This window comes from Ovis aries, chromosome 5 (genome assembly GCF_016772045.2).
Source record: "Ovis aries strain OAR_USU_Benz2616 breed Rambouillet chromosome 5, ARS-UI_Ramb_v3.0, whole genome shotgun sequence".
Lineage (NCBI taxonomy): Eukaryota > Metazoa > Chordata > Mammalia > Artiodactyla > Bovidae > Ovis > Ovis aries.
Genome location: NC_056058.1, coordinates 88397845 through 88411579, shown reverse-complemented (window position 1 = coordinate 88411579; position 13735 = coordinate 88397845). Strand labels below are relative to the sequence as shown.

Here is a 13735-nt window from a genome sequence, read left to right as displayed (position 1 = left end):
CATCGCCATATTTTGTAAGACCAACAAAATATCATCCATACCGACAGGGGAATATCCTACGTCACACACAGACATGCTTCCCCCATTCTCTGATAACACCATATCAAATCACTAACAAACACGTCTCCAGTCTTCAAAATAATTTAGTTATTAGAAAAGTGATTGGACAAACCGGTAAAGATTTTTTTTTTCCCACCAACAAAAAGCAAATCAGAACAGAGTTAGTCTTTTTCTCCAGTTTACCCAGCCTTCAGAGCTCCAACTGCAGTCCCATCATAATCATTTTAGACTCCAAAGCAGTGACAGCATTGGATGCATAATTTTCAACACATGTTTTATTAATCCATTCTTCCTGTGCTTCATTTAAAATACTGGAAACTATAAAAAGATAAGCGTGTTACTCCTCTGCCAGGAAAAAGGGAAGAAAAAAAAAAAAAACTAACCAGAAAATATGAAAAAAAAAAAAAGAAAGAAAGAAAGAAACCAAAAAACCAGAGCAACTGGAATCTCGGTCTTGAGGAAACACATGGGATTGAAGCATCCGCTGGAGCTCTGTCACCGACTGTCATCTGTGACTCTGGCGCTGAAGCCTCCAGGCCGGAGCGAGGAGGCTGTGCGTGCAAGCCGGTGAGTATGTGACCGCGGGGGTCCCGGGCGGGGATGGGGTGGGGGGTGGGGGTGCAGCCGCGCGGGGAGGGTCTTCCAGGAAGACCCGAGCGCGGCGGAGCCCACGCCTGCGCATTCGGCCGGGGCGCCCGGGCCCGCACGTAGCGCCCGGCGTGACTCAGCGCTGACTCACCGCGGCTGCTGCCGGGTGGCTTTCCCGGTCCGTGCGCTCCGCCCGCACGGCCCTGCCGCTGCCTGCTCCCCAGTCCCTTCCTGCGCGCAGACCAGGCTCAGTGCTTGCAACAGAGCAGGGCGGATTTTATAGCTTTTGAATCCTGAACAAACAGGGAATTAACTGGCTTTGTTTTCTTTGACTTTGAAGGGCTCCATAGTCCACTGGTGAAATTCTTCCAAAAGCTTGTTGGAACAAATCCCGAACAGCGTCCGTCCACGGTGACTTAGAGATGACCTCCACTCAGAGTTTTACGTCGGTCGTACCGAGCTCGCCTCTTCCTTGGGCCCACGTGTGGGCAGGTTATCATTTCAGTGTGTGTGAGACCTTGGCACACACCCATAACTGGGGTGACGCAGATCAGGTTGGGATTTGGCGGTATGTTTGGACCTTGAGTGGCTTTACTGTAAAAGCCAGAGAACGTCCGTATCTGCCATCTCGCTTCCTGATTAGATGCCGCGTGCATTTTCAGTCTGTCAGTACCCTTTGCGAGGTCCTGGGATACATTTACATTGCGAATAGCCGGATTCTTGAGCGGTCCTGCTAGTTTCCTCCTGAGGTTCAGCGCAGAGAGGAATACCGACAGTATTTCTTCAGGTGTAGCCCACAGGCCATCTGCATGGAGGGTGCCTGGCGATATTTGGTCAAAAGCCAGGTTCTTAGACCTCACTCCAAACTGCAAACTCAGAGTGTCCTGGGTTAGGGTCTGGAAATCAGCCCGTAAAGGATTCTGATGTACACTTAGATTTGTAAACTGCTAGGTAGAGGATGAGGCTAATGAGGTATCCTGTTAAGACCAGGAGAAATCTTTATACTCAAAAACACACTGCTCGAAAGTCGATATTGAAGTTCTGATGCCAGGCAATCGTATATCTAAAATTAGTTTTATATATAGTATTATGTTTGTTTTAACAGATTGTTTTTTTCTTTTTAATTGGAAATTCCGGTTTAGAATAAAACAACGTACCTATTGAGTGCTGCTGCTGCTGCTAAGTCACTTCAGTTGCGTCTGACTCTGCGACCGCAGAGACAGCAGCCCACCAGGCTCCCCTGTCCCTGGAATTCTCCAGGCAAGAACACTGGAGTGGGTTTCCATTTCCTTCTCCAATGCATGAAAGTGAAAAGTGAAAGTGAAGTTGCTCAGTTGTGTCCGACTCCTAGAGACCCCATGGACTGCAGCCTACCAGGCTCCTCTGTCCATGGGGTTTTCCAGGCAAAAGTACTGGAGTGGGGTGCCATCGCCTTCTCCGACCTATTGAGTACGTTTTGTTATTTCAGACCAGTGTTTCCCAAACCTGGCTTTGTATCAGAATTACCCATAAAGCATTAGAGGATTCTAATCCCTGGGTCAGACCCTAAAGAACCACTATCGGAAGGACAGTGCAGTTTCAAGAACAGGCAGTTTGAAGAGCTCTGCAAGTTAGTCTCTGTATCTTTGCAAAAGGGCACTCTTCCTAAATACAGTAAGTAGTAAGTGTTAGTCGCTCAGTCATGTCCGACTCTTTGCAACCTGAAGACTGTAGCCTGCCAGGCTTGTCTGTCCATGGAATTCTCCAGGCAAGAATACTGGAGTGGGTTGCCATTCCCTTCTCCAGGGGGTCTTCCCAACCCAGGGATTGAACCCAGGTCTCCCACATTGCAGGCAGATTCTACCTTCCGAGCCACCAGAAGTGAAGTGAAGTGAAGTCGCTCAGTCATGTCTGACTCCTTGAGACCCCATGGACTGTAGCCCACCAGGCTCCACCATCCATGGGATTTTCCAGGCAAGAGTGCTGGAGTGGGTTGCCATTTCCTTCTCCACTGAGCCACCAGGGCAGCCCCCAAATACAATAAAAATGTCATTAACTGCAGGGTGGTTGGCCTGTGTTCATCTATGTTGCTCACTCATCTCTCAGGCTGTACTGTTAGCATTTGAAATCACCATTTAAAAAATAAAGTTAAAAGTGACCACATAAAATATCATCTTATTATTGATAAATTCACTTATTCAGAAAGCATGTTTGAAATCTTTGTATTCCAGATCTTTTGAGGGGAGTGGAGGGGGAGGATGGCAGATGATTGAAGAATAATCTGGAAGTTTATTTGAAATTTTTCTCACTCTCTTTCTTTCTATTTTATTTCTCATTTTATTTTTGTCTCACTGAATAAGTTTTTTCATTTCATCCCTGTTAGCCTTGTGTCCAAAAGCCTAGATCTGACCCACACCTGAAAGAGACATCTCCTTGCTGACTGTACACATGTAGCCTTCCTTCTTCAAGTGTGATCTCTGGACTGGCAGCATGCATATCACCTGGAAACTTGTAAGAAATGTAGATTCTCAGGTGCCATCCAGAACTACTGAATCAGAATCAATACTTTAGTAAGATCTCCAAGTGATTTGTTTGTATATTGAAATTTGGGCAGCGCTATCTAATATTAATGGGAAGAGTTATACTCTGGGGTTGCTGAAGGAAAAGAGAAGAAATCGAGTAGGGCAAATTTGTTTCTTTGGGTTGCTGTAACAAAGTACCACAGACTAAGTGGTTTATAACAAATGTATTCTTCCACAGTTCTGGAGGCAAGAAGTCAAAATCAAGGTGTCAGCAAGGCCATGTTTTCCCTGAGACTAAGTGGAACTCTTCTTAGCTTCTTGTGATAGACATGGATCTTTGGTGTTTGTTGGCTTATAGCTGCTTCATTCCTATCTTTGCCCCTATCATCACCTGGGCTTCTGCCTGTGTGTCTCTTGTTTTTATAGTTCTTCTTATGAGGGTTTCCCTGTTAGCTCAGCTGGTAAAGAATCCGCCTGCAATGCAAGAGACCCTGGTTCAATTCCTGAGCTGGGAAGATCCGCTGGAGAAGGGATAGGCTAGCCACTGCAGTATTCTTGGGCTTCCCTGGTGGCTCAGCTGGTAAAGAATCTGCCTGCAATGCAGGAGACCTGGGTTCAGTCCCTGGGTTGGGAAGATCCCCTGGAGAAGGGAAGGGCTACTCACTCCCCAATATTATGGCCTGGAGAATTCCATGGACTGTATAGTCCATGCAGTCTTATCTTTACATTTCTTCTTATAAGGATATCAGTGATTATTGGATGATGGCCCATCCTAATGAACTCAGGCTAAATTGATTACATCTACAGGATTTTCCAAACAAGGTCATATACACAGGTACCAGGGGTTACATCTTCACCATATCTCTCTGGGGGACACAGTTCAATCCATGATAGGTAGATATGGAAATTCCACTTTCAATATGTCTTTAATACCAGAGACATGGGTTTGATCCCTGGGTTGGGAAGATCCCCTGGAAAAGGGAGTAGTTTCAATATATAGAAATGTATTATGTGAAAAATGACATTAAACATAAGTATTATAAAATAATCTGATCACATTTTATAAAGTAATTATGAACTATTCTCTCATAATATTGGCTATTATTTCACCCTTTTGTCTTGTATTCTCTTAGCTGGATAATGAACTCTTTCCAAAACCAGATATTTTTGCAACCCTTTTTTACACAATGCTGAGTTCATAGTAAGAGCTTAGTAGTTATTAAGTATGATAATTAAGTTATAAAATACTATTAGACAAATGTAGAAAATCTCACATGTTTTAATCAACTGGTGGTACAGGGTCAGAGAAAATTCTACCACAAAGATGAGCTTGACCATAAAAATTAAGCCCTAAAATAAAGGAAAAAAGTACTTACAAGAAAGTGAAGGGAATCCTTATAACCTCAAGAAAGGATAAGAATAGGATCAGAGAGGCAGCTCCAAAACAGTAATGTCTTTTTTTTTTTTTTTTTTGGTAATGTCTTTTTAAAAACCTCTGACAGTCTGTAGTGGCTGATTTCGTTTGCTCAGCATGCATTTTCCCCGTTCCCCTGAGCAAGCTCTCATCATTCTCTCCAGCACTTTTGTGCAGGGCTGCCAACCACAGGGTTTCCCTCCCCCGCTCCTCCCAAGGCTAAAACACATGACTGTTTACTTTTTGTCCTCACATCTAAATCTGGGTGACTCTCAAAAATGCAGAAAGCGGTTGAAGGTAGGTCATGTCAGTGGTCATTTCAGACACCAACCAGGTGTGTTTGTTTGTTTGTTTCACCATTGAGAATTCCAGAGTAACCCTAGTTACAGTCTTCTCAAGTCCCAATTATTTAACTCTTCTTTTTTTCCTAAGAGCTACCCAGTATCTTTCCAAATATTAATTTATTTAAAAATGTAAGATTTCAATGTTTGTTTTTAACTTATTCTTTTTAGATCATTATTTTCTACTATCTTATTATAATTTATTATGAATTCTTTTTTATGGGGCCATGAGTTAGGCCCAGTTGGTTTCTATTGCTTTCAGCCAAAGGAATGGAACTACTAGGAAAATATTGATGGGGAGGACACATGTTGCCTACAGCCACCCTACAAGGACAACTTGAAAGAGTAGTTTGCATTCATAGTGAACAAAATATGTACTCTCGAGGACTTCCCTGGTGGTACAGTGGACAGGAATCCACCTGCCAGTGCACGGGGATATGGGTTTAATCCCTGGTCTGGGAAGATTCCACATGCCACAGAGCAATTAAGCCCACATACCGCTACTACTGAGCCCACGCTCTAGAACCTATGCTCCGCAACAAAAGAAGCCCTGCACAGCAATGAGAAGTAGCCCCCTGCTCACCGCAACTAGAGAAAGCCCACACACAGTAACAAAACCCCAGCACAGCCAAAAATAAACAAATAAAAATAAAGAGTAAAACTCTTAAAAGAAGTATGGGTAATAGCAAATATGTGACTAAAGATAAGACGAGCTTAAAAAAATATGTACTCTTGAAATGTAATGAAGTTCTTTTCAGCTTTCTTCAATTGATTTTTTTCAGCTATCATTACTGCCCTGTGTTTCAAGCTGAGTCATTCTTCCCTTCTGAACCATCCAAATTGCCAAGGGGTACAAAAGAGAGAATGACTCTTGTTATGCGACTCCTAGACACCAATAATCTTCTTTATGTTGCCTCCAATGGCTCATTGTGGTTTTCATGATACTTGCAGTATTAAAGAGATTAAAGAAGAGTACTCCAAAGTTTCTAATTAGAGCTGTTTACCAGCAGGTTAATGGACAAAATAGAAACAGTGTCTCTGTTATGCCAGATTAAATGTTATCTTTTCTTTGCAAGCAAAGATTAGCCTAAAGCCTTCATATTGGTCAACACTAAATGTATGTCTTTTTGAGTTCTACTGATAAAACTTAATTTAAATGAGGTACACAGCTTCTCAGAATCCTCATTCTGTACTCTCACCCATCTCTCTCCCATTGCATGCTTGTAGTACTTGTTGCATAGTGGATATGGAGGCTGGGGAACTAGTATTTATATGCACAAAAGGCACAATCTACTCACTTTAAACAACTTAACAAAGGTAAATTTAAGACATATATAGAGCATTCATTGTAGACTACACTTTATCATCTGAGCCACAAGGGAAGTCCAAAACTAAATGTGAGTGATCTCCTGGTGGAAAGTTCCCAGTTCCCTTTTAATCAAGTGTCCTGATTTCACAAAATACAAAAGAGCAAAATTCAAACATATAGTACCTCTTGTACTTACTACACCTGAACACAGATATAAAGGTGGTGGGGGGGGGGGGAGCAACCACAACCCACAACAGTATCCACAGCTCTTTATAAGTCTTATATTCTTACTAAAATATTGCTATTCACACAGTTCAATTTCTATTAATAGGACAGCCTGGTGATTCATTTTGTACACTGAAAATCTAATGAGGATTTTTAGATCTGTAATAGCCTGTGATGACCATCAATAGCTCCTTCATATTAAGACACATTTTGGGGGAAAATAGTTCTATGAAAATATTAATTTTTTTCTCGTTTTAAATATTAAGGTATAATTTATATGCAGTTATTTTTAGCCTTTTTAGTGCATATTTCTGTGAGATTTGATGAATGCATACAGACACAGCCACCATCACGATCAATGCAGAACAATTCCGTTATTCCTCAAAGTCCCCTCAAGCTCATTTAAAGTCAAGTCCTACCTTCCCCCTAGCCTCTGGTAATCACTGATCTGTTTTCTCTACATACAGTTTTTCCTCTTCCAGAATGCCATATAAATATCATCAAACAGTATGTAGCCTTTTGAACTTGGCCTCTTTCATTTAGTATAATGCATTTAAGATTTACCATTTTCTTGCGTGTATCATTAGTTTGTTCCTTTTTATTGCAATAATATTCCATTGTATGGATGTACCATAGTTGGTTTATCCAACTATTAATATTTAACTGATCATTAATTATTTTGTAAAAGAGGATGGCTTCATGACTATGAAATTGTACATTTATCAAGAAGAGGAAAAAATAAGGTATATTCCATTTGTGCCTTGAATTGTGTAATCACTTTAGATTTATTTGACTATATACTAGGTATATCTATTTTAAAAAAATACATTTTTCACATAACTGAAAAAAGTATAGATGTTTGTTCAACCCTGTGGATGTACATTTGCTGTGATTTGAAAGGTTTTCTCTACCTAGAATGGGAATAGATCACATTTGATTATTATTGCTAATAACATTAGCTAACACTTTGCTTAACCTTCTGAGGGTAAGTGCTCTGTGAAGACCCTATTCAACCCAGACCTCTGAAATGGCTCCCTTCCCATCGAAACCCTGTTAATCTTTTACCACGTGGAAGCAACAGGTGGGCTAGTAAATAGCCAATAGAAAGACAATTCTTGTCCTTCAGGATTGGTGCCAGTGGAAAGCAGTGACCTGAAATACAGATCTCAGGCCTGACATGATGAAAGTCTAAGGCCACAGCTGTCGTCTCTCACAACTGTCACTCATCATGTTTTAATTTCACAGTTTTGATTTAATCTTTTCTAAATATGGCAGGCATTAGATAAATACAGAATGAGATAACAAGAGTTCCCAGCAAAGGAGCTAGGTTGGTATTAGCACTATCCCCCTTTCACCACCTCCCCAACCTTTTGGATTTTATTCTTCGTGACATTGCATCTCTGGGGCACTGCTTTTCATGTTCTTAAGGATCAGAGCTTCAGTGCTTCAGTACTAGCTCAGAAGCTTAACAGGAATCATAGCTTTGATTTCGTGGTGACTTCTTCACCTTTCTTATCATGCTAACCAGATGCTTTTACCAGCCATTTTAAGTTGTAACGCACAGTGGAACTGTATTTGAAAAAATGAATCAAAACTTTCAATTATGTACCCTCAGATTCTCCTCTCTTCTAAGATACATAATTAAAAACACTGTTTTCAGCCATAGATAAAATTCTTTTTCTTATAAAGCCTCCTTTAAAAAATAAACCCTGTATTGAATTAGAGTTTACGTACAATAAAATGCACTCATTCTAACTGTACAATCTTGACAAATATATATATATATACTTGAGTAAGCCATCACTGGGCTTCCCCCCATGATTCAGTGATCAAGAATCTGCCTGCAATGCTGGAGACACAGGAGTCATGCGTTCGATCCCTGGGTCAGAAAGATCCCCTGGAGGAGGAAATGGACTCCAGTATTCTTGCCTGGAGAATCCCATGGACAGAGGAGCCTAATGGGCTACAGTCCATGGGGTTGCAAAGAGCTGGACACTACTGAGCATATAGGCACTCAAACCATAGCTACAAGATAAGAGCATCTCCCCACTCAAATCTTCTCTTGCTAAAGCACTTTTCAGTCAGTCCTACCTCTACTCCCAATCTCAGGCAATTGTTCTGCATTCTAACATGATAGATTAGTATTACGTTTGGCATAATTTCCTACAAATCACTCTAATATGGGACATAAACTATCGGAGGCAAGACTTGATATAGGTATATCAGTTAGGTGTACTTAGTCGCTCAGTCCTGTCCGACTCTTGTGACCCCACAGACTGTAGCACTGCTAGGCTTCTCTGTTCATGGGATTCTCCAGGCAGGAATACTGGAGTGGGTTGCCATTTCTTTCTCCAGGGGATCTTCCCAACCCAGGAATCAAACCTGGGTCTCCTGCATTGCAGGCAGACTGTTTACCAATTGAACTAGGAGGGAAGCCTACATCAGTTAGGAGGTTATTACAATTTACGAGGGAAGCCTACATCAGTTAGGAGGTTATTACAATTGCCCAGATGGGAGACTGGACCAGAATGTTAACAGTGAAGCTGAAGAGAAGTGGTGGGATTCTGGACGTGTTCTGAAGGAAGAGCCAACAATGTAACCAATGGAATGAAAATGTTCTGTAAAGAGGAGTCAAACTCATGGATTTAATTCCAAGCTTACACTTCCTCTAAGTATAGGGGGAAGTCTGTTTCAAGGAGAAAAGGAAAAAACAATCACACAGTTTGTATCCTTAAAAACTGTCAGAAACTAAGTTGAAAGTCATGGTCACTGGCAAATCCAAACTATGTTAATCACCCCAAATATTTTCAATCTAAATAGCTCATGGTGTCTACCTAAAGTAAAATTCAGTGTTATAAAAAAATGTAATATACAGATTACATGTTGATTTGTCAATGCTTTAGAATCCTGAGTATATAAAAATACTTCACTCAAAGTTTAACTAATAAGAGAGTAAAATGAAAATCATAGCAATCCTATAAAATATAAGATGAGCAACAATTAGTCTTAATATTCTATAGGTTATAAATTAAAAGTCAAGATAAATATATGACCCTTTGGATCAAATCTAATGAATCAGAGACTAGGATCAGAGTCTACTTATTCAAATTGTAGCACAGATAATACTTTTGATCATTGCTGACTCCTCCTCAGGGCTATTTTTTCTGTCTACTTTAATGATGGATATTAAATATCAATACCTTTAACATCTATGACATATATCCAGCAACCTCAATAGATAATTATAAGAAGATTCTATATGATGTTACCATATTTAGTAAGATCCAACAATGGACTGGTTGTTCAAAATTGGGAAATGAATATGTCAAGGCTGTATATTGTCACCCTGCTTATTTAACTTATATGCAGAGTACATCATGCAAAATGCCGGGCTGGTTGAAGCACAAGCTGGAATCAAGATTGCTGGGAGAAATATCAGTAACCTTAGATATGCAGACGACACCACCCTAATGGCAGAAAGTGAAGAGGAACTAAAGAGCCTCTTGATGAAGGTGAAAAAGGAGACTGAAAAAGTTGGCTTAAAACTTGACATTCAAAAAACAAAGATCATAGCATAGAGTCCCATCACTTCATGGCAAATAGACGGGGAAAAAAGTGGAAACAGTGGCAGATTTCTCTTCTTGGTCTCCAAAATCACTGTGGACGATAGCCACAGCCATGAAATTAAAAGATGCTTCTTGGAATAAAAGCTATGACAAACAGACAGCCAGAGACATCAGCTTGCCGACAAAGGTCCCTATAGTCAAAACTATGGCTTTTCCAGTAGTCATGTGAGATTTGAACCATAAAAAAGGCTGAGCACTGAAGAATTGATGCTTTCGAACTCTGGTGCTGGAAAGACTCTTAAGAGTCCCTTGGACAGCCGGGAGATCAAACCAGTCAATTCTAAAGAAAATCAACCCTGGATATTCATTGGAAAGACTGATGCTGAAGCTGCAATATTTTGGCCACCTGATGTGAAGAACTGACTCATTTGAAAAGACCTTGATGCTTGGAAAGTTTGAGGGCAGGAGGAGAAGGGGGTGACAGAGGATGAGATGGTTGGAAGGCATCACCGACTCAGTGGACATGAGTTTGAACAAACTCCAGGAGACAGGGAAGGACAGGAAAGCCTGGTGTGATGCAGTCCATGAGGTCACAAAGAATCAGACACGACTGAGCAACTGAACAACAACAAACCAAATGATAGATCAGTGACGTATAAAGACTTTGTACAAACCAATTTCTAAGAAAACTATGATCTGTATCAGTTCCCCTAAGAATTTTGAAACATCTAGTGCTACTATAATTGTGTAGATTTATTTTGCAATGGCAAAATCTGTCCAAATGTGTGTGTGTTGCAGGGAAATGAAGGGAATGTTTAGAAATCCACACAGAAGGAATATTTGCAAACACATTTAAACAAAGCAGAGTTAGAGACTGTAATTTTTACTTCCCTGATGCTGAGCATACATTTCTCCTAAAATAAAAAATAAAAATTTAAAAAGAGAGGGATGTAGAATTTATCTGTACCAAGGCAATTTTATTCCATTATAAATAATTTGCATGTGTCTAGAGCTGGCACCAGTAATTAGGCCATAATGGTAACTTGTCACTCTTAAACACAACAGCTGTGTGTATTTGGAAAGATTAAGTATAAGTAGATTGTTCAGTAATTCTGGAAGCCTTGTTTACCAAAGCAAAGATGGCTGACAAGATTCTTACTGTTGACTTAATATGATGTAAACATATTTTATTAAATAGTTAAGACTAAATAGCTTAAATTTTTTTTTTAGCTTAAAATTTTATAAAGAAAAGTTTTTATCTAATTGTGGGACAAAATAAAGGAGCATATTTCTTTCTAAGGCTGAAATTTCAACCTTCTTTATAATATCTAATAATTTGCCACATATAGTTTGATACCTGATTATTTTTTTTCTTTAATCAACCATGACTCCTTACATTTATACATACACATGTACTTTAGTATTAAAATGTATTTTCTTTATTATTCCTTGAAACTATTCATTAGGTGGTATTTCTATTTCACAGACAGAGGTATAATTATTTAAATGTGGTGCAGTCGGCTAAAAGTTACATGAACAGTACAGTGAGTACCAGAACATGATTAATTAATCTTAGATTTGAAGATCAGTGAGGCCCTGAATCAAATATCCCTGATTCTGAGCTGTCCTTTTGGCAAAGAAGTTTGCTGTTTGCTGATGGAGAGAGTACAAATGCACATTTTATACTGGTATATATTGAGAGTTTAGTAAGTTGTTAATGGGAAGGATCTCCTTTTCCAAATAAAGTGCAGGCCTCTAAATACAAGCAAAATTGGGGTTCATTTAATTCTGGAACATCAGAATAGGCAGAATAAGTAAAATAATAAATGAAATAATAAACAAAGACTCTTAGTGACTTTTATAACCTTTGAGCTGATTGAACTCCAAGTTCATTTTGCTAAACAACTTTGGAAGACTTAGCCAATCAGTAGAAATGTGAATTATAGCTCTTCCTCAATGAAGCAACAAATTGACATTGCCCAGGCAGTAAATTTCAATAGAGTTCATTTAAAATTGGAAAAGATTGGCCCATTCGGAAACTGCTGTTAATTAGTCAGCCAACAAGGGCATTGAACATCTATTTTATGTCCATCAGTGGTTTAGGGTGATGAAGAAATATGAGAGATAAAATGAATAGTCTTTACCTTGTAAGGATTTATAATCTAGTTCTTAGTGACAATTTTGCTTCAGATTAGTAGATAAAAACTTTACGTATTTCTTGATATCCTTCTTGCAGCCCATGGGGTCGCAGAGTGGGTCATGACTGATATCCTTCTTTAAAGAACCAAATTTTGTCAGAATCACAGGACTCTTTTGGACAATACCACAGAGTAAATAAACAGTTTTAAAAATGTTCCCTTTAAATGAGGTCCCTATTTTATTCAGTGAGTAAAGGTTCCGTATACCTATTTGAAGTATCTCAGTGTGAAGAAGTCCTGACCAGCCAGGTGACCTCTGTGGGCTTCTTCACTCTCCGAAAGGAAAAGGAATACTGGTTCTGCTTCCTGGTGCTGACGAGGGACACATGAGATAATGTGCAGTGTACACCGAGCACTCCAGTGTCATTTGTAAACAGATTCTGAGAGCATCAAAGAGGCAAGCATTTAAACTAAGCAATTAAATTTTAGAAAAACAGCTTAAAAATAAAATTTGACTAATTATACAATCTTGTTGGACATTCTGCTCAGTCATCTCACCTAATCACTACATAGTCCAAACTGTTTCCTCTTGGTATTCTTTAGAAAGAAAAAAATAATAATAACCATTTTTGGTACAAAATTTTTGGTAAAAATTACCTAGAGACTGGTAAAATTTTGATTTTTCATATGTAATTGTAACTCATGGTCACTATACTGAATATCAGTTGCACTTCAATAATCATTGATTGTGCAAGTTTGAAGTACAATTCACTGTGCTAGACATGGAAAGAAACACAAAAACATTAATCTGTATTTGATATACAGATGCTTAACATCCACCAGAGATAATCCCATAAATTCTGTGAAGTTGAATTTATACTAAGATGTACCTACTAGCTGTGCTTTACAATATGCTGTTGTCAAAATAAATAATTAATGTTATTTTTGTTTTTATCATTAAAAATAGAATGGGGAATGAAGGGAAAATACAGTTTTAAGAGCTTGCTTATTGTTTATATTCCATAAGAAATATAGATGTATATGTAAATATATATACATACAAGCATTTTGATGAAAATAGATTTGAAAATATTATCTTCTGTTAGTAAAACAATCTATTGAATTCAAAATATAGAGGAAATTATGTACAGAATAAATCAGTTTTAGGATCTAGAAAATTAGAGGGAAAATTTTCTGAGTCAATTTAAGAAACGCACGACTTGTTGTAAAAGCCAAAAATATTCAATAAAATTTGTGAGACCAAATAGGAGTGTCCATGATTTGGTTAAATCTAAACCATTTAAATGCTATCTACCTTTGAATATTTTATATAAACCTAATACCTATAGCTTTAGGGTGCTTGCTGTAAAGGTTAAAATAATGAAAAATTGAGTTTAGACTTCTAGACAAAGGATCAAATATATGTACTTGTGTTTGCTTCCTTTTATAATATCATCAAAATGACAGTGATTTAAAAAGAAGAACTAATCCCTAACGACAAAGAAGATAGAAGAGGCGTTAATACAAGAAAATTCTAGAAACAGAAGCAGTCTGAAAAGTGGTAACTGCCTATTAAAACTTTAGAAAGGAACC

At 38.8% G+C, this 13735-nt stretch overlaps 1 long non-coding RNA gene across 1 annotated transcript; it reads left to right on the top strand.

Moving 5' to 3' along the window:
• Positions 1–275: 275 nt before the first annotated feature.
• LOC105607437 (uncharacterized) lies at positions 276–13407 on the top strand. Its single transcript, XR_001040795.4, has 2 exons — positions 276–627; positions 989–13407. It is a non-coding gene; the product is annotated as an uncharacterized LOC105607437 (long non-coding RNA).
• The last annotated feature ends 328 nt before the right edge of the window (positions 13408–13735 follow it).